The sequence below is a fragment of the Chlorocebus sabaeus genome, chromosome 17 (genome assembly GCF_047675955.1).
Source record: "Chlorocebus sabaeus isolate Y175 chromosome 17, mChlSab1.0.hap1, whole genome shotgun sequence".
NCBI classification, from domain to species: Eukaryota; Metazoa; Chordata; class Mammalia; order Primates; family Cercopithecidae; genus Chlorocebus; species Chlorocebus sabaeus.
In genome coordinates this window covers 34,693,541-34,715,035 of record NC_132920.1, presented here as the reverse complement: position 1 = coordinate 34,715,035, position 21,495 = coordinate 34,693,541, and the positions used below count along the sequence as shown (strand labels likewise).

The 21,495-nt window shown below is 53.2% G+C and overlaps 1 pseudogene; it reads left to right on the top strand.

The window, feature by feature from the left end:
* The first annotated feature begins 11,192 nt into the window (after window positions 1-11,192).
* LOC103222327 (interferon-induced transmembrane protein 3 pseudogene) lies at window positions 11,193-15,397 on the top strand (annotated as a pseudogene).
* Window positions 15,398-21,495: the final 6,098 nt, after the last annotated feature.

The window sequence follows — 21,495 nt, the reverse complement described above, 5'->3', positions numbered from 1 at the left end:
AACCACACTTAGCAAGTTAAACGTCCCAAGCACCTTGTCTCCCTTCCCAAGAACAAACCATTTATGTGCACATCCTTGGAGGTGAGGTGAGCTGAGCTCCTTGCAGAGGGCCAGAGTAAGTGCAAGTCATGGAGTGCAGGCAGAGGGGTCCATGGCTTCCCCAGCCCAGGGAGGGTATCAGTATCTTTCATTCTCTCTCTTCTCACTGGTATGGGTTCAGAGCAATGCCTAGAGCCCCTCTCTGCTCCCCTGCCTAGTGCGGTGGTAGTGGCTACCTCTCAGCCCCAATAGTCCCTGCTCCTCTTAGAATCTTCACCAAGTGGCAGGCCACCTCTGGGCGGGACCACCTGCGTGTGGCACCCAGGAGGTGAGGCAGACACCATGGTTAGGTGTCTGAACCCAGTTGGGGAGACAGAGGGGTTCAGACTTGGGAAGAATCTGTCAGTGTGCATGGAGTGAGGTGTGTGTGTGTGGATGGATGTGCACGTGTGCATGCCTTTTTTCTTTTTGCCATGAGGACAGTTGAATTTGGGGCGTTTTTCTACAAGAAACAGTCAGCCTTCTCTCCCCCATAAGGACTGGCTGTAACCTTAAGCCCATCAAAGTTACTTCCAGCCTGGAGAGAACCTCACCAAACAGCTGGTGTGGCCTGAGGGTGGTCATGGTGGGAAATGGGCATGAGAATAAATACCTCCCCAAATTCAATCTGAGCCCAGCAGGAGAGGATGGTAGGGTTGCCAGGGCTCAGAAGTGCAAGCTGATTCCCCACCCCACCCCGCCTCACCGTACTTTTCCTTTGTTTCCTTGGGTGAATGCAGGAGCAGCAGTGGCTGCCCTTCCCACCTGGACAGTGGTGTGTGTAGAAAGCCAGCTGGATGTCTGTGGTGGGGCCTCATGGTGCCTAGGAGGAGATAAAGATGAGGAGGTTTTTCCTTATTGTATAAATGAATATTTGTATGATTAAATTAACACACACACCAAAAAAAAGCTGTTTTCATGTGTGCTGGTGAGTTTTATTGAACCCTCAAGCCTCCTGTAAACTTGTGTGGCCCCATAATGGCTCCGTGATGTGTACTGTTTGGTCTCTGGGCCTTTCCCTTTTGCAGATGGGAAAACTGAGACCCTGAGGTTCATCATATGTTTGGGAAATTAGTCCTGGGTTTATAATGGGATCTCCTGTGCTTTCTGGTGCCCAGTGACCAGGAAGGTAAGGCACCTGCCTCCAAATGACCTGTAGGTCACCAGGGTGCCATGCCTCTGTTGATCACTACTGTATCTCCAGCACAAATAAATATCAGCAGAGTTAGCACTGATCAGCCAGCAAGCATTGTTTGGTTCCCTGCCCCAAGGGCCTGAATGCAAGACTCTTCTTTCCCAGGGAGCACCCTGATACAGAGCCCAGAGTGAAAGAGCCTGGGAGATGGGCCCAGAGACCCCTGGGGTGAGTGCCCTCACCTGTGACAGTACACCTGCATCCTGCTTCCTTCCAGGTGCCCACAGCTGTTTGTTTTCTGCAGGGGAGCCCACCCCCCGCTTCACCTGGGTCTTCTGGCAACTTCAGACCCACTCCCAGGCCTTCCCCAACACCCCCACTACTGAACAGTTATTTGCTTGGCAGAATCTGTTTGTCTTTGGGGCTGTAACCTGTCAAGGAGTCACTAGGCCCTGGGAGAAAGGAGCTAGTTTGATGGCAGCTCCTGGCCTGAGCCATTCCCACGGGGGCTGGGTGACAGGGAGGGGGCTCTTAGCTGAGTCTGGGAGATGGCAGGGAAGCAGTTGCAGTGGTCTGGGCCCAGCCCTTCTGGCAGAGCAAACAGGCACTCTCAAGCCGCCTCTGTGCCTCAGCCCAGGTTGTGTCAGGGCGCTTCCCACCCTGTTCCTGAGAAGGTCCCTCCCTCAGGCTCTGCTCACGCAGGTTCCTGAGAAGGCCACCTGCTTGCTGTGACCCAGCCATTTCCCTGACATCACCTGGTGCTCAGCCCTGTCTGGTTGCCAAGAGGATAGGTACTGAGGGCACTCATGGCAGCCCCAGATTTTGGAAATGGGGAAGGAGCAGGCAAGACTGCTTAGAGATAGGAGAGAATATATGTGAGTTCGGTGGTCAAGGGTGTTCAGAGAATGGATTCTGGCCAGTCAGCGTGACTGACTGAAGATGTATTAGTATAGAAACCAGAACCTGAAACTTAAAAAATACCTATATATATACTTTTTAGCCCTTAGTCCTGAGACACCGTGATCTGGGGAAATGCTTTCCAATCTTGAATGTGTGAAAATGCAGATTCTGATTTAACAGGTCTTAGGGAAGGGAGCAAGATGCCGCATTTCTAGCAAGCTCTCATGGATGCTGCTGGTCCAACCACACAGGAGGTCCAGCCCCCACCCCACACCCCAAAATCCACCCAGCCTGTGGGATACTAGCCAGGGATATGTTGGCCAGGCCCACTAGGACTTGAAGGAGCCAAAGTCATCGGGAACAGTAATGTTTAAAATGTGAGCAGTGGTTCCCCAGCATTTCCCAGGGTTGATTCAGGCTGTGATTTTTGACTTAATCATGATTTCTGGTGTGCTGCCCTTCTGTCACAAACAACAAATGTCTGAGTATCCACTGTAATTGTGGCAATATTGCCTGACCATTATTGGCCGATTCCTGTTAAACAGTTTATGAATATGAATCACCTAATTTAATCCACAGCCGTCCAGATGAGGCAATCAAGAGCAGATAAGCCTGGTGCTCAGTTTGTGAGCAACTAACATCTCTAAGTGTCTGGAGTCCTGTACAAGTGGCAGTAAAGCTGCCTTGGGGAGCATGGAGTAGACCTTAACTTAGTCCAAGGGTGTCTAGGAGACTTCTCTGAAGAAATGACACTGAAGCTGAGACCTGAAGAATGGGAGGATGGGACAGAGCTGGAGGAAACAGCCTACAGGAAGATGGGAGAGGGCAGTGTACTGGAGAGGCCGAGAGGAGATCAGTGCCTCGGAGAATAGGGGCTTCCCAGTTATTGCCCCAGCCCAGCCTGGGAGAGCTCTGCCACCCTTGCTCCTTGGCACTTTGTTAATTCATTCACTTACTGAATATCATTTATGTGCTAGGCACTATTCCAGGTGCTTGGGATATAGCAGGAACCAAAAAAGAAAAAACCCTGCCATCATGGAGCTGTGTTCTAGTTGGAGTAGACAGACAAGGAACACAAATGTAGTATGTCAGGAGGTGACAGGTACTATGGAGAAAAAGGATAGGAGTTCTGATGAGGGAGAGAGGATAACTATTTCATACAGGACATTCGGGGAAGTCTTACCTAACACGCAGAGACTAAGCCTTATGAATACCTGGAGTAGGAACGAACTTCCAGGCAGAGCACCGCAGGTGCAGAGGTCCTGGGTAGGGCCAGGAGATGAGGTCAGAGCGCTGAAGAGGTCAGACTGTGTGGGGCCTTGAGGTGACTGAAGTGGCCGTGGCTTTCATCCTGGGTGAGATGGGAGCCATTGCAGGTTTGTGAGCAGAGGGAGGAGCACATCTGGAACCCCCCAGCTGCTGTGTTGAGGATAAACTGGAGGAAAGGGTAGGTGCAAATAAACTAGTAAGGTGGTTCCTGGGGAGTGACAGCGAAGGAGGTGAGAAGTGGTTGGATCCTCATTACGTTCTGAAAGTGGAGCCAACAGTATTTGCTGATGGGTTAGATGTAGAGGAGCAGAGAGAGAGAAACAACCCCTGAGATTTGGGCCCAAGCAACTAAGATCTACTTACTAGATTGACAAGTTACTGTTAGCTAAGAGGCAGGACCACATGGGGAGCAGACTTGAGGGGAGAAATCAAGAATTCTTTTTGGGCTTGTTCAGTGTGAGATGCTCAGCAGGCATTCAAGGAAGGGGCCAGGCTGGCAGTGTGGATATACAAGGCTGCAGCTTAGAGGCAGGGTGGGGGAGTCCTCAGAGCGAGATGGAATTTAAAGCCTCAGCACTGGTTGAGGTTATCAAAGGAGTGAAATGTTGGACCTTATCTGTTGCTCCCTCAAAGCCTACTTTTTGCCCCAATTCCTTCTGCAAGGATCTTCTCTGACCAAGAAGACCTCTCCTCAGACTCAGAGCTCTGTTGACTGCAGTTGACGTCTCTTCTGTCCTTTTCCTTAGACTCTTGTGCCCCCACCCACTCCCTGCTGGTCACAGCAGATGGTTATGGAGTGGATGAGGGAATGGATGGTGTCCAGGCCAGGGGTGACTCCACCCAGGAACCAGGCTGCAAGGGCATGGAGGAGTGGAACCACAGCCCCAGTAGGGCCTAGTTTAATTCCTGTGGTCCTTCCTCCCAAGCTCCAGTCTGGGGCCCTGGAGCCAAATCCCCGAAATTCCTCCTGCTGGGCTGTGAGGGAGAAGCCTGAGAAAAGAGGGGGACTGTGTCTGCCTTGGGGCCTAAGAAAAGAAGCCCTGCAGGGGCCATGTTCACCTGCACTAAGCCCCCACCCTGGTCGACAATCGAGACACCCCGGATCCCTGATGGGCTGGGGTGCCACGGCTCAGTGCCTCTAAGCAGCCAAGGCATCCCCCTCTGCACCTCAGTCATGGGGCAGTGGGACACAGCAAGGGCCAGGGAGGAATTTCAGCCAAGCTATGAGGAAATCCTTGTCTCAGGCTGTGGCTGCTGATCCACGTTGTGGGAGCATGAGTGGTCCTTGGGGTGCTAGGAACGTGGCCGCCTCAGCTGGTGTGGGGGTGTGTTTATGGCCAGCAGAGGGTGCCATGGGGCCCAGACCTCACCTGGAAAGGATGAACACTGCCCTGGCCTGGCCTCCCCTGCAAGGATTTCCCAAATTCCCACCCCTCAAGGGCAAGTGTTGCCTCTGCCCTCCACCCAGGTGGGTGAGCTTCAGTCTGAATCTAGGCTCTGCTGTTTATCAGCCATGTGACTGTGGTCAATTTATGTAGGCTTCAGAACTTCAATGTCCTAATCTGTAAAATGAGGATAGTTTCTACCCCAGAAGTGTCATAAGAATTAAAACTATCCTATAAATGTTTAGCATCATATCCCTGGTACATGGTAAGTATCCAGTATGGGGTGACCATTGTTATATTATGACCTGCCAGAGATGTCAAGGCCTGGGCCCCCAAAGAGAGGGGACTGGAACACTGGGCATGTGGGAGGCAGAATCAACAAAATCTGTAGCCTGTTCAGGTGTCTCTCTCCGGACCACAGCTCTTATCTGAGGCAGACCCTTGCTTTATAAATATTTCTTGGTTTGGGGTGGGAGTTGGAATACAGGGATGCAGGAAAGGAGCATCCTGGAAAAGGGTTGAGGAGATCTGATTTATTCTTTTTGAGATGGAGTCTCGCTCTGTCGCCCAGGCTGGGGTGCAGTGGCGTGATCTCGGCTCACTGCAAGCTCCGCCTCCCGGGTTCACGCCATTCTCCTGCCTCAGCCTCCCGAGTAGCTGGGACTACAGGCGCACGCTGCGACACCCGGCTAATTTTTTTGTATTTTTAGTAGAAACGGGGTTTCATCGTGTTAGCCAGGATGGTCTCGATCTCCTGACCTCGTGATCCACCCGCCTCGGCCTCCCAAAGTGTTGGGATTACAGGCGTGAGCCGCCGCGCCCAGCCCTGATTTACTCTTAAGGAGAGGAGGCTGCACTCAGCAACGGCATACGGTGGGCTGTCAATACACGCTTGTTGAATGAAGAAGAGACTGGGGGCCTGCCTTCTGCAGGACTGGCCTGATTTCTGGAGGTGGACACTGCCCACCCCAGCTCAAATGGCTCAGCTCAGACCCCAGACAGTGTCTGGGGCTCCTCGAGAGGGGTGGGGGTCACAGATGTACCTGTGGGTAAAAATGATAGCCCAAAAACCGTATGCCTGAGAACTGCTTTGACCACTGCGGTTTACCACTTCTGAGAGGAGTACGGGGGTCAACACATCTGCATCCAGGTATCCACAAGGACCTGTGTAAGTGCCAGGGCCAGGAATGGAGGCCAGGGCCACAGGTGGGCACCTGATATTTACTGGTGTCAGATAGCACCCAGACCTTTCAGACACCGCCACCTCTTGATTTCATGCTGTTTCTTTCCCACTTTTGTTGGTGAGACACAGTCTTTCTCTGTCACCCCAGGCTGGAGTGCAGTGGCAGGAAACAACTCAGCATGAAACAGCTCAAACGGCTCACTGCAGCCTCACCTGGCTCAAGCAATCCTCCCACATCAGTCTCCCAAGTAACTGGGACCACAGGCACACTCCACTACACCCAGCTAGTTTTTAAACATTTTTTGTAGAGATGGGATCTCACTCTGTTGACCAGGCCAGTGTTGAATTCCTTGCTTGAAGTGATCCTCCCACCTCGGCCTCCTAAAGCACTGGGATTACAGTGTGCCAATATGCCCAGCCTTCTTCACTTCTCCTGCTTCCTCCCACCTCTCCCCCACACATTTCAGCTTCCTGACAGTTGAGCACACTCTAACCAGGGGCCCATGGCCATGGAGATGAAAGCTTGGGGTCGGGGATGCCTGCAGACAGGTGGTGGGTTTGCAGGAGTTGTCAGGGTGGGTTGGGAGGGAATCTCTGTGTGTTGAACCCCTGCTGGGTCCTGTAGGTCATCCAGGGCTGATGAAGAAATATGTTTCTGATGGGGAGATAGGACCTAGGAGATGGGAAAAGTGAGCACCAATAGGGAATCCAGGCTAAGGGTCCTGTGAGTGAGGCCCACAGCAAATATGCCAGACAGGAGGGTCTGGGAGAGCCAGGCCTTGCCCCAGTGCTTTGGGATGGTACAGTCGCCATTCAGAGCATCCCCGAAGATGAGACAGCACTACCTTCCCCAGAGTCCCACAGTCTGTGTGGACCACTCCTAGCCCAGCCTTTCTCCACAACACCTGAGCCAGCAGGGAGAGCCAAGGCACCCCAGGGGGAAAAACATCAGTGACTGGTTGGGAAACAGGAACGGACTCCAGCTGGCTCCCATCCCCAGGCTGGGCAGCTAGGGTCCAGTGGGGTCCAATCATAGTGGTGGTGGTTGGGCCTGAGGGGAAGCACCCTTGGCTCTCAGGACTGGTTTGCATGGAGGAGAGGGTGATTTGCATCTTTGAGGAGTTTGCAGCTGTGGGAGGGGAGGGGGCGCTGGGAACCTTTATCCAGGCCTTCAGTCTCCTGCTTCCTTCTGGGTGAGGGGGAGGCGAGGAGCACACCCTGCTGCTAGCCAGTCCCTACTTTACTTCATGTAAGGAGCACAGCTGGGTCCTAGAGCCACTGTCTTGAGATTCAGACTCTGTCTTGTGTAGAACATGTGGATTCAGAGCACAGAAGCCTCCACATTACCTGTACATGCACACAACCATTCACAAGCATGTAATCCAGCATACCTGTGCAGTTCTGTGCACTGCTCACATGGGGACATAGGCACATGCAATACATGTGCATCCACATACTGACACCCAGGTGCACACTCATTACCGTTACCTTAGTTCATACGCAGACACATCACACCCACAGGGTCACATAATCTCACACCAACCACACACAAGCTTACACATTCACACATTCACACATTCACACTGTAGAGTCATTTTTAAACTGGTTTTCCATAAGTCAGGCATAGTTTACATTCTTTCTATTCCATCTTCACAACCTCCAGAAGTAAGAACTAATTTTTCCTTGTGATTGAGGTATAATTTACATACAGTAAAGAACACAGAACTTACAGGCTCAGCGTGATGACTTCTCTCCTATGTACGCCCTGCATAACCATTGCCCAGGTTAAGATCTAGAGCATCTAGAGCATGCCAGAGCCCCAGCAGCTCCTGAGTGTGCCCTCCTGGTCGACAGCTCACACAAGAGGAGCTGTTATTCTGATAAGGTAAGTGCCACGGTTATTCCCATTTATTAGGTTAGAAAAACTGATGCTCAGCCCGGTGGTCACCCACTAAGTGGCCAGACTGAAGCTCTCTGACTTCAGACCACTACATAACATAAATATCCAGTAAATACCTCACAGTAATAGAAGGCCGTGATCACAAAGACTTGGAAAAGCAACCTTTGTTTTTTCTACAAAGAAAGCAGCAGAGAAAATTTAAGCTTTGTAGAGTGTTGTGAACCTTGGAATCAAAACACAGGTTCCGTTATGTAATAGGAAACAGCACATCACAAAGCATTTTCACACAAGGCTTGTTTGTAGTTTTTAGAGCGGGATATTCCATTTTTCCTTATAGGCCTCACACCTGAGCAAAGATGTCTTGCCAGTTCCTCTCTAAGCAGATTTTCTTTTAGAATTCATAGCTACTTTTGAGTATTTGACAATGAATTACAGCAGCACCTGTTTTGTCAACCGTGCCCTTCTGAGGGTGCGTATTGGTTCATAAAGGATCAGCAAGGTCTGTGAGCTCAGGGGTTGCAGCTCCTGTCCTGGGGCAGCAGATACAGAACTCGACGGGCACACAGAGCACATTGTGTCCACGGGGATGGGTTATGCGTTCAGGGACATTTCTGCTCTAGAAGAAGCCACTCAAGCATTTTCATTGTGCCCTTCACCTGTGGTAACGCTATTGGCGAAGGTTGATATTTATTTGTTCTGTTAATAAATATATATTGAGGACTTAACCTGCCTTGTGCCCAGTAGTGCACTAGGTGCTGGGGATACAGCAGTGAAACAGACCAAAAAAAAAATCCCTGCAGCATGGAGCTGATGTTCAGTAAAACATGGTGAATCAGGTGACGAAAGATGATAGGGAGAAACAAGAGGAGATAAGAAAAGGGGAGTTGGGAGTGCAACTTTAATCATTTATTTTACCTTTTTAAAAAATAGAGTCAGGGGCTGGTCGTGGTGGCTCATGCCTGTAATCCCAGCCCTTTGGGAGGCCAAAGTGGGCAGATCATTTGAGGTCAAGAGTTTGAGACTAGCCTGCCCAACATGGTGAAACCCCATCTCTACTAAAAATAACAAAATTAGCTGAGCATGATGACATGCACCTTTAATTCTAGCTACTCAGGAGGCTGAGGCAGGAGAATCGCTTGAACCCAGGAGGCGGAGGTTGCAGTGAGCTGAGATTGCGCCACTGCACTCCAGCCTGGACATTAGAGTAAGACTCCGTCTCAAAAAATAATAAAATTTTAAAAATAAAAACAGAGTTGGGGTCTCAGTATGTTGGCCAGATTACTCTTCAACTCTTAGCCTCAAGCAATCCTCCCACCTCGGCCTCCCAAAGTGCTGGGATTACAGGAGTGAGCCACCACATCTGGCCAGGAGTACAACTTTAAATGAGAGGTCAGGGAGGTCCTCACTGAGAAGGTGATGTTTGAGGTGGTGTGTGAAGCAGCCAAGGGTAGCGATCATTGTGGATATCTGGGAGAAGAGCATTTCAGGCAAGAACAACAGCCGGAACAAAGCAAAATAAGTGTCCATTGTATTCAGATGCCAACTATGGATTTTGTACAGATTCTGGCACCTGTCCTGCCTTTAGTGCTGTGTGACTTTGAAGGAGCCATTCGCCCTCTCTGGGCTGTCTCTTCACCCACATGATGTGAGGTTTAGGTAAAGAGCTGCCCTGTCCACCTGAGCCCTCTCTGTCCTCGCAGGCCTGTCCTTACCAGTGGGGGAGCCTCTGTGGCCATCCCTCCCCAGAGATAGGGAGCCACAGACCACTTCTGTAGTCTGGTCACAGGGCGTGACAGTTCCATAGTAATGCCTCTGGCCTGATCACCCTCACCCCAGGTCCACCACAGCCTCAGTCCAGGGCTCTAACCCAAGGGTGGCAATAAGGAAAACTCTGGCATGGTTTATGGACATTTGAGCATTTTCTTTTTTCTTTTGAGCTGGAGTCATGCTCTGTCGCCCAGGCTGGAGTGTAATGGCACGATCTTGGCTCACTGCAACCTCTGCCTCCCAGGTTCAAGTGATTCTTCTGCCTCAGCCTCCCAAGTAACTGGGATTACAGGCATGTGCCACCACGCCCAGCTAATTTTTGTATTTTTAGTAGAGACCGCGTTTTGCCATGTTGGCCAGGCCGGTCTCAAACTCCTGACCTTGGGTGATCCACCTGCCTCAGCCTGCCAAAGTGCTGGAATTACAGGCATGAGCCACCATGCCCAGTCAAGCATTTTCAAATATTGGCTGTGTGTACTTGGGAGGATAAGTAACATTACTGGAGATCTAATTGTGCCTCGTATGTTACATGTTCACCTGCAAATTTATTTTTGAGGGGAATAGTGGATGAGAGCTGAGTCTGGGGTCCCTCTACCCTTCCTGGACACTTAAGTGCGAGGCCTGGGTCATCTCTGGAGGACCTGTCTCCTAAGTACTCTGGACCTCCTCTCAGTGTTGGCTCCATATCTCAGCCACTTCCCTTCCCTTTGTTCAGTTTGCTTCTCAGAAGCCTCTCTTAAGGAGAAATGGTCACCTAAGACCATCTTGGCAAAGGAGAGGGCAAAGAAGGAGATATTGACAGACCCTCTTGAGTCACTTGGGAATTGCATCCAGCTGCAAGTAGCATGGTCCTGAGTGATAGTGGCTTAGACAAGATAGGGATTTATTTTTCCCTCATTAGATGTAAAGTCTGAGGGTATGTACAGGGCTGGCTTCCATCCTTAAGACAGCTACTGCAGCTCCAGACATCACATCCCCATTCCAGACACAGAAGAAAGACTGAATCAGCCCCCTTTGTAAGGAACTGCCTTAGAATCCCCACCTGATGACTTTCATGTATATCCCATGGGCCAGAACTTGGCTACTTGTTCCTTCTATCTGCAAGAAATGCTGTCATCATTATGTCCATAAAAGGAGGCCGGGTGTGGTGGCTGACACCTGTAATCCTAGCATTTGGGAGGCTGAGGAGGAAGGATCACTGGAATCCAGGAGTTTGAGACCAGCGTGGGCAACATGGCAAGACCTCATCCCTAATAAAAATTTAAAAATTAGCGGGACGGGATGACACACGCCTGTGTACCAGCTACTCAGGAGGCTGAGGCGGGAGGCTCACTGGAGCCCAGGAATTAAGAGGCTGCAGTGAGCCATGATGGTGCCACTGCACTTCAGCCTGAGTAATGGAGCAAGACCCCATTTCTAAAAAAATAAATAATTTTTAAAAATAGAAGAAGAAAACAGTTACTGGGGAGGCAACTAGCACTCTCTTCCCTACACATGCGCTGTACTCTTCCATCTCTGATCTTAAAAGCTGCATGCTGGACGAATGCCACGAAGAGGAAACTGTTGAGAAAATGAAACTACTGGGGAAGGGAGGGCCCACTGAGAACCATCGGAGTAACTGACCACCGCTGGTCTTCGCTGGACACCACAAACCACACTGTCCAAACCTCCTTCTCCCCTGTCAGCAACGGCCAGCCCCCCAACTCTGAGATGCTCAAGGAGGAGCACGAGGTGGCTGTGCTGAGGGCGCCCCACAACCTGCTCCCCCGCTGCCCACCGTGATCCACATCCGCAGCGAGACCTCCGTGCCAGACCGTGTCACCTGGTCCCTGTTCAACCCCCTCTTCATGAACCCCTGCTGCCTGGGCTTCATAGCATTCGCTTACTCCGTGAAGTCTAGGGACAGGAAGATGGTTGGCGGCCTGACTGGGGCCCAGGCCTATGCCTCCACCGCCAAGTGCGTGAACAACGGGGCCCTCATTGTCTACCTCCTCATGAGCATTCTGCTCATCGTCATCCCAGTGTTGATCTTCCAAGCCTATTGATGGATCAGGAGGCATCGTCCAGGCCAGGAGCTTTGCCCATGACCTGAATCCCACATACTCCACCTTCCATTCCTCACCCTGCCCCAGAGCCCAGTCCTGTGTCAGCCCTTTATGCTCACACACTTTTCTACAATGGCATTCAATAAAGTGCACGTGTTTCTGGTGAAAAAAAAACCCTGCATGCTGGCCGGGCACCGTGGCTCACGCCTGTAATCCCAGCACTTTGGGAGGCCGAGGCAGGTGGATCGCCTGAGGTCGGGAGTTCATGACCAGCCTGACCAATATGGAGAAACCCCATCTCTACTAAAAATACAAAATTAGCCGGCTTTGGTGGTGCATGCCTGTAATCCCAGCTACTCGGGAGGATGAGGTAGAATAGCTTCAACCCGGGAGACGGAGGTTGCAATGAGCTGAGATCGCGCCATTGCACTCCAGCCTGGGCAACAGAGTGAGACTCGAGACTCTGTCTCAAACAAACAAACAAAAATAAAACTCATTCTGTTTTCTCCACCTCTGGGCCCTTCCACCCTCAACCCACCCCAGCTAGGTAAGGAGCCGGCAGCTCATTATCTAACCTGCTGGGGTTGCCAGTAACAGAAACTTGCCAGGGTTGCTCAGGTAAAAGGAGGAGGGTGGAGAACTCAGAACACCAACGCATTGTATCCGTCAGAGGGGGGTGGAGGGGTGGGGCCTTGCTACCGCCCCCACCCCCCCACTCAGCAGGGACCGGAAGCAGGTGTGGATTCTTTGGGAAGCTGACTTGAGGGGCAGCACTGCCCACAGCTGGAGACAACGGCGAACAAGCCAGACCTAGTCCCTGCCCCCAGGGTGCTGACATTCTGATGGGGGAGAGACAGGCAGCACACAGACCAAACCTAAAGATCGTTTCAGGCTCTTGGTGCCAAGAAGATGAACAGCTTAGCATGGGAGAGAGAAAGCAGGTGTCTAGGGAGCACCAGACGCGCCGTCAGCACTCTGGAGATGTGTACTGAAGGCAGCCCTCAGGAAAGGGGCCGGGAACCCAGGGCTGTAGACCCTCAAGGCTCAGGGGAGGAGCCCTCAGATCACAGCTCAGATGGAACACTCCAGATGTCAGGGACCGAGGCCCTCAGCCTGGGGCCTCACCCAAGCCTGGAGAAGGGAGGAGAGATCCCAGGCTGTGGGGGAGTCCTGCCCTAGTCTTGCCCTAGTACTGGGATTGCTCAGAGGAGCTGCTGGGTCCAGAGACCCAGCAAATGCCAAGAGTCCAGGACTGTGGTCTCCTTCACAGTTTTCCCTAGTGGTCTGGGTGAGGGCCCTGGGTGTGCAGATGAGTGGTAAACTCCAAGATCTACTGGGGAAGGCAGGTAGGGCCCCCCAACATTCCGTGCCCAGGACAGGCCCTCCGGGCAGCTGCCTGGGCTTGGAGGGAAACCAACCCTAACCCCAAACCGATGATGTGGGACGAGCAGCCCTTTCACCACCAGGGCACAGCCGCTATGCCCTGAGTATCCTTCTTGGTGGAGAAAGACGCCCAGGGTGATGAGGAAGAAAGGACGCTGGCCGGCTCCCTGAATTCTCCTTCTGCAAGTCCTGCAGCTCCCGACCTTGTCTCTGGACACAGTACCTCTGAGGCCCTTAGGAAGATGGAATGAACTCACTGTTGAAGGTGTTGATGCTGTTATCACGAATTAATGCCTCACCTCCACAGGCCATGCGTGTTCTCAGGCAGGAGCTCCCTGGAGCTTCACACGGACAGTCTATAGAGAATGCTCATCCCCACCTGACCCTTGAGAAGACTGAGACTCAGACGGGAGGTAAATTGCTCAACCCCCCGCCCCTGCCCCAAGAAAGGGGCAGTGGCTGTGGGGGGTTGGAGTTGGATCCTGCAGCCAAGGGTCATCGATGTCGGCTGAGGACTTTGTCCTGTGGCAGCAGTGAGCGCTGTGGGGGTATCACATATATCCCCATGATAAAAACCAGCAGCCCTCTCTCACACCCTCACATCCATCCCTGGGACTACTGTCTATCCTGAGAGTGTGCACAAATACAATCTCCACTTTTCTCTCGTCTGTCCAGAAGCTGTAGTACGTTATCCCCCTTCTACAGCACAGGAAACCGAGTGCCAAGGAGGCTGAGACCCTGCTCCAGGCTTCAGGGTGTCTGGGCTAGGTCCTCTGCCCCAGACCTGCCCTTTGCCCCATCACCCATATATGGCAGTGCTGAGAGGTGGGTAGGACATAGGCTCTAATGTCACTTATACCTGGCCTGAGTTCGTACCTGCTGGCCAGGTATGAACTTGGGCAGTTTGTTGATCTGCTGGGCCTCAGTGTTGTCACCCATGAAATGGAGCTACTTCCTGCTTCACAGGGTCAGACTATGCTGGACTTAAGCTCACTGAGGCCCCTGCCCTCCTCTGGGGATACAAGGTCTCCCCAGCCCTCACAGCACTACTCTGGGGGCTAAGCAACAGCTCGTGGGGGGAGGGGGGGCAGCTCCCCACTGTGCCTGGTGCCCCCTTCCCTGTCCTGGCCGTATGCCAGCTAGGCCCGCCCAGGCCTCATCTTCCAGATGGCACCATAAAGCCATCCCCGAACCTGGCCCACACGGAAGCAAACAGCCCCTCCCAGGAGGCCACACCCTGCTGGCGACCACAGCAGCATGTTCCCGTTGAAGGATGCCTGGGGACAGGTGTGAGGGGCAGCAGTTCAGAGCGGGCTCCTCCTTTCTGGGAAGGGGGAGGCAAGCCAGTCTGAGCAGGGAGCTGTGAGAGCTGGGAGGTCCTGAGACCTCAGCCACCCCCTCGCCTTTCTCTTCCTCATCCTCCTTCCTCTCTCCTTTCAGTTCTCTGGTCCTCCCCTTCTGGAGAGGCAAACTGACCCTCTTCCAATCAGCTGTGTGACCCTGGGCAGGCCAATCTCTCTGAGCTCGAGTTTTTCCCTCTGAAATGGTGATAAGCGCTCGGCAGCCCCTTCCTTGGCTGGCTGTGAGGGCTGAAGGATGCTTTGGGAGGCATCCCTAGTGGTGCGGGAGTGATACAAGGCCTCCCCAGCTCTCACAGCACTCACCCTGTGTTCTCTGCTGTCCGCGTGTTCGCGCAAAGGTTGATCTTCAACCTAAGAGGTCAGCAGTGTTGTCTCCGTGCCTGAGGAAACCGAGCCCGGGGAGATGAAGGGGCTCCTGAGGTCACAGAAGTTGTCTGTCCACCCGCCTCATTCATGTATGTGCCTCACAGGTGAGAAGCCCTGCACAGAAGGCTCGGCACATGTTTGTTTCCTTCCCCTTCCTCACACCTCTCCAAGGCTTGGCCCAGTCTTTACAGTCCGGCTCCCAGCCTGCCTCTGCCTCCCAGCCTCTCAGACCCCACGTGGCCCCTTTTCCCACTCCTGGGGTTCTTCCTGTCCCTGTTTCTCTGACACTTGCCAGGTGCCAGGTACTGTTCTCACCTCCCTAGTCAGACCATGAGCTCCCACGGTCACGGTGGCTCACACCTGCAGTCCCAGCTACTTGGGAGGCTGATGCAGGAGTTCAAAACCAGCCTGGGCAACATAGCAAGACCCCATCTCCACCAAAAAAAAAAAAAAGTATTTTCTAACTAGCCAGGGGTGTGTGTACCCATGGTCCTAGTTACTTGGGAGGCTGAGGTGGGAGGATTGTTTGATCGCTTGAGTTGGAGGCTGCAGTGAGCTGTGATCGCGCCCCTGCACTCCATCTGGGTGGCTGAGTGAGACCCCAGCTTGAAAAAAAAAAGGAAGTAACAAATGACTCTGTGAGTGAGGGAGCGAGGGGGTGAAGGAGGGTGGGGTGCTGTGTGAGGTTTCCTCACCTGCCGGTATCGACACCTGGGAGGTTTGTGAGTGACACCCGAGATGCTGGGTGGCTCCTGCTTCCTGCAGCTGCTGCCAACTGTGTCCCAGACTGGGTGCGGGGATCCTGGCTTCTCTGACATGACGCAAAAGCCGTGTTAAGAGGGCAGAAGAGTTTAAGGGTCACCGGCCAGCCGGGGGTGGGGTCCGGCAACTTCTGAGTTCACACAGGGCTGCTGGGTCCAGTGAAGGGCACGGATGACAAGAGGTCAAAACCAAAAGTGGAGAAAAGGGCTGGACAGAACAGCCTTCCTGGGACCGACTGACCCTGGGATCCCTCATTCAGATTGGCCCCTGTATGGGCAGGACAGAGTCATGGCCTGGCTGTTTCTTATCAGCTGTGTGTCCCTGAGCAAGTTAATGAACCTCTCGGCCAGTTTCCTCATCTGCAGATGGGAGTATGATACTCTATAGGGTTATTATGAGAAGTAATACGTAGAAAAGCATGAGTCCACAGTGTCTGCACCACATAAAGGGTTCGATAAATTCAAATAGTAATATTATTATTACATTAATAAAGGTACAGAGATCATGAGAGACCAAATTGAAGGCACTCAGCAGGCAGAAGCCAAGGCGAGACCAAGACTCCTACTTGGTGACTCCAGCTAGAGGCAGCAAAGCATGGTTTGTGCACGAGGCTCTGGAGCCAGGCTGCCTGGGCTCCCAGATAGCTCTGCCTCACTCACAGGATGTGTTACCTCAGGCAACCTCCTTAACCTCTCTGTGCCTCAGTGTCCCTATCTGTAGAATAGAGATTATAGTAGCGCACCTGCCTCATAGGGTTGTGCAGAGGATTCTGGAGTTAGTATGTGTGAAGCACGTGGAAGAGTGCTTTGTACAAAGAAAACACTCCATAGGCTCAACAGACACAGTGCTGTGTGACCTTGAGCAAGCCTGTCTCCTCTCTGGGCCTCCACCACATCCCTGTAAAATGAATCATTAGACAGGTTCAGCCTGAGGCTCCTCCGGGCTCTGAGGTCGGTAGTTCTGGGGAGGGGAGTCACACTGGGCGCAAACACCCCCTCCTATTTTTACAGTTCCCACATGCCTGAGGACAGGGTCCCCCGCAGTCTCTGTCCTCCCTCTCTCTGTCTTCTTTCCCCTCCCTAAGGCTGGCAGCCGAAGGGGAGAGGCATCCCTAGTAGTGAAGGAGCTGGGTAGTGGGTGTCAGTCATACGGTTGGGACAGTAGGGTTGGGAGAGGAGAGGTGATGAATTTCCTCCTACCAGCCTTCCATCCTGTTCCTGCTTCCACTAGTACCCTCTGTCCTCACAGCTGGGCAGCTGGGCCAGGCCCCTGCTCATCTCCAAGTGGGGTGGTGCCCTCACAGGCAAGCCTGGCTTGCCCCTCCCTTAGGAGGGGACCCTCAGAGAAGCCCTCTCCCACTCCTTGGCCCCGTAGAGCTGGGCAGGTGCTGCCTGGGAATGAAAACGGAGTCTATGAGTCAAGCCCTGAGCTTGCTGTGTGACTCAGGCAGACCCCTTACTCTCTCTGAGCCTGTCTTGGGGTCCGAGCGCAGGGCAGGCCGTGTCTCAGCCCCTCCTGTGGGACTGGTGATAGGAGTCACCACCCAGGGAGGTAAGAGCTTAGTGTCCCCCAGCCCCAGGGCCTGACTTGGGTGGTCTGCATCACCCTCCTCCCCTTCGCCCCTCCTACTCGACAAGGCTTGAGTCACTTCAGGGGAGTGGTGCCCCTGACTGGAACCCCAGGGTGAGGTGAAAGCAGGTAGAAACCCCACACCAGGAAGCAAACCCTATTCCCCGTCACCCCTCCCCATCCTCCTCCTCCCCACAAGCCTGTGGCCATTGTTGCCCAAGGCAATCAGATCTTACATGGGAACCGGGAAGAGGGAACCTAGCCCACACCCTCTGCCCTCCTCAGGGACGTTTTCAGACCCACCTCAGCCCCAGCCCCAACTCACCTCCTGCCTCTCCATTGGTACCCCCGGCCCCAGCAAAGTCCATCCATCCTGTTCATTCCTTCAGTCCACGCACAGCTATCTGCCAGGCACTGCACTGGGGTCCAAGGATGCCAGGCACATGAGAAAGAACCCTGTGTCCATGGGCTCCCAGACCACGAGGCCAGCAGACAAGGAGGACTGTTGAATAATGCCGGGTATGGCCGGGCACAGTGACTCACGCCTGTAATCCCAGAACTTTCGGAGGCCGAGGCAGGTGGATCACTTGAGGTCAGGAGTTTGAGACCAGCCTGGCCAACATGGTGAAATCCCATCTTATTTAAAAAAAAAAAAAATACAGTAGTTAGCCACGCTTGGTGGCGTGCGCCTGTAATCCCAGCTACTAGGGAGGCTGAGGCAGGAGAATTGCCCGAACCAGGGAGGCAGAGGTTACAGTGAGCTGAGATCGCACCACTGCACTCCAGCCTGGGCGACAAGAGCAAGACTTTGTCTCAAAAAGACAAAAAAAAGTCTGGAAGCAAGAACCGCTGTCAGCCCTACGATGGCAGGGCCTGTTTTGTTGACGGTTGTATCCCCAGTGCCTAGAACATCTCGGTAAATGTTAGAATAAGTAAATGTTTGGCGAGAGCTGCTGGCAGCCTCTAGGGCTGAACCAACACACATGGTTGTAAAGTGAAGCAAAATGGGCAACTGGGGCAGGATCACAAGGGCCTTCCTGCCCTAAAGCTCCTCGTGCTTTCTCACGGGGCGGCGGGAGCCATGGGAGATGGTTACCGGAGGGGCAGCCCCCACCTCACCCTCCATTCCCTTCCCCTGACTCTGACTTGATCCAGCGCATGGTCCCCCCCCCAGCTGTCCTTTCCTTCATCCAAGAAGTCGTTATCTGTTGATTTGTTGAAATAGGCACATAGTAAACACCTACTGCATGCCATTGTTGTGCTGTAGCTGGAGGTGAGTCCAACAGTCCTGCCCACACATTACCCACAATCCAGGACGGGGACTCGGAATGTGGGGTTTGTGGAGGTGCTTCAGCTGGTGGGGGACAGTCTGTGAACCCCTGGGATTGCACACGCACACGCGTGTGTTTGTGTGTGTGTGTGTGTTCTGAGGTTCCATAGCTCTTAAGCAGATTCTGAAGTGACCAGAACCCACCCATACAGGTCAAGACCCACATGTGTGGGGAAGAGGTTGCTTTCCCTGGCATTGTATGTGGACCCCAACCCCACCCCATTCCCAGCAGCAGGTGAGGGCACAAAGCACGTCCATGTAGCGGTGGTGCTGCTGTCTGGCAGGAGCGTCCTGCCCAGCCCAGGCCCTGTGGGGCAGCTTCACCTATTTCGGCTTAGGATGGTTCCTGGGACCTCTGGCTGTCACTCTGTCTGGGAAGTCACTGTGGCGGAGGGGCAGGTCTCAGGCCAGGGACAGGGCAAGGGCAGTAGGATCAGTGGGTCAGACCAACACAACCAAAGGGGCACAGATGCTCCCTGAGTGTGGCAGCTGGCAGAGGGGCATCTTTCAACATAGTCCCGCCTTCCTTCCTTGCCCACCCCAGTGCTCAGAGCCACGCAGTGATTTTTTTCCTTTAATGTCCCTTTCCCCTTCCACTATCCTCATTCATTTGTTTATTTGTTTATTTATTTATTTGTTTATTATTTAAGACAGGGTCTCACTCTGTCAACCAGGCTGGAGTGCAGTGGCATGATCTTGGCTCACTGCAACCTCCACCTCCTGGGTTCAAGCAGTTTTCATGCCTCAGCCTCCTGAGTAGCTGGGATTACATACGTGCACCAGCACGCCTGGCTAAGTTTTGTATTTTTAGTAGAGACGGGGTTTCACCATGTTGGTCAGGCTGGTCTTGAACTCCTGGCCTCATGTGATCTGTCTGCCTCGGCCTCCCAAAGTGCTGGGATTACAGGCATGAGCCACCGTGCCTGGCTCATTTGTTCATTCATTTGATTTTTTTTATTTCTTTCTCTCCCTCCCCTCTCTCCCTCCCTCCCTCCCTTCTTTCCTTTCCTCCTCCTTTCTTCCTTTCGTTTTCTTGCTTTCTTTTTTGAGACAGGGTCTTGCTCTGTAGTGATCATAGCTCACTACAGCCTCAACCTCCTGGACTCAAATGATCCTCCCACCTCAGCCTCCAGAGTAGCTGGGACCCAGGCCACCACATTCAGCTCATTTATTTTTTAATTTTATGTAGAGATGAGAGTCTCACAATGGTGCCCAAGCGGGTATCAAACTCTTGGCCTCAAGCTATCCCCCTGCCTCAGCCTCCCAAAGTGCTGGGATTACAGGTGTGAGCTGCCACCCCTGGCCCCACATTTATTACTTTCATTTATTCTTGGGCACCACTTAGAAGAAAGACGTGAGAGTGTTAGGAGCACCAAGCTCTTGTGTCACTGAGCAGGGTTGTGAGGTCACTGGGGGGCTGAGAGGAGCCAGGGGAGGCCCAGGCAGGCAGGGAGCACAGGGCCAGGCAGACTCCTCCCTGAGGTCCCCTCACCCCAGGGGTCAGCGTTGTGGAAGGTGGGGCCCTGCAGGGGGAGAGAGGCTGGGTGGGATTTGAAGGCGCTACAGAACATGGCAGGATGCCGTGGAGGTTATATGATGATGTTATTCCTCAGGGTTCTGTCTGCCTGGAGCCCAGAGCAGGAGGAGTCTGTGGGAAGAATGTACCCAGTGCATCTCAGCATCGTCCAGCAGAGAGGATGCCCCGAACTCTCAATTATGCCTCAATTTCCTCTTCTGTAAAATGGGGACAGTGTAGACACAAAACTATAAGGCCGAAGACAAAAATAAGTGAGTTGATCCATGTGACATTACTGGTAATAATTGTGATCTTGGGCTGCCAGTGGGTTCCCAGTATTCATTATATTATTAAAAATTAAGAGGTGGCCACACGTGGATCCTGCGGAGTATGTGTCATAAACCAAGGGTTACGGTTAATCCAGCGTGCACCCGAGGTCCTGAAAAAAGCCTCTGAAGTGCTTGTCACCCGCTGAGTGCCCGTCTGCATGGCCCTAAACTCCAGCCGCAATCAGCTGAGGGTGAGACAGAGGCCCCTGAGGGGAGACAGCCCGCTGTTGACAGAGTCCCGGCTGGGCTGCGTGCCAGGCGCTGCACTTCTCCTCATTTCCTCCTTACAGTAGCCCTTTGAAGAAGGGATCCTTGATCCTCTTTCACCAATAAAGGAAACTAAGGCTGAGAGGGGAAGTGACTTGCCTGAGGACACTCAGCAAGAACACAGCAGAACTGGGACTTGAACTCAGTCTCCACACTCAGTGCTCTTTCCCCAACAGCCTAACTACCTTAGGCTTCTCCAACTCCATAGGAACATTGCCCTGAGGGCCTCTGAACACCACCACCTCCCCAGGGCCCAGAGGTGACAGCGCGCACAGGAGCTTATTAGCAAGCTCCCTTTAGCACCCACTTCTCATCTGTCTCCTGAAAGCTCATCCAGCAGGAGCCAGGCCCCTGGGGAGTGCCCATCCATCCTGGCTCATGACCCCACCCTCCACCATGCCCAAGGCTTCTCCCTTCTCCCCTCCAGACAATTCATCCCTTCACAGAAGGGCAGGTGCATACTGGGAGTGAGAGGGTGAGAGACAGGAGGAAGGGGCCATAGAAAGGAGCTTCTCCTGGAAGAATAAGCCCTCGAGGTCAGGCCACTGGTGGACCAGAAGTGAGGGGAACAGAGGACTGACACCGGGCAGGGGCTGCTGAGACTCTGAGGGAGCTGGGGTGCTGAAGCCAGGCCTCCCAGGTCGTAACACCATCCATGTGCACTCTGCAGTCCCTGCACCAGCACCTGAGCCCCAACTCTCAGCTCCAAACAAGTCCTGCCCACCCCGCTAGGCTGCAAAAGACGGCCAAATGACTGTGGACATTTGTACCCCCATGCTCAATTCCCCCACCCCTCATCGCGAGATAGCCAGAACTGTCTTGCCCAGGGCCCTGACACTGCCCCAGCCTGGGGGTAGCAGGAATAGGGGGAAGAGTCCTGTCTGGGCCACTGAGGTCCTGGGCTCTAACTCCTGCTTGCTTCTGCTGCCATCATGCTGTGTGGCCTCCGG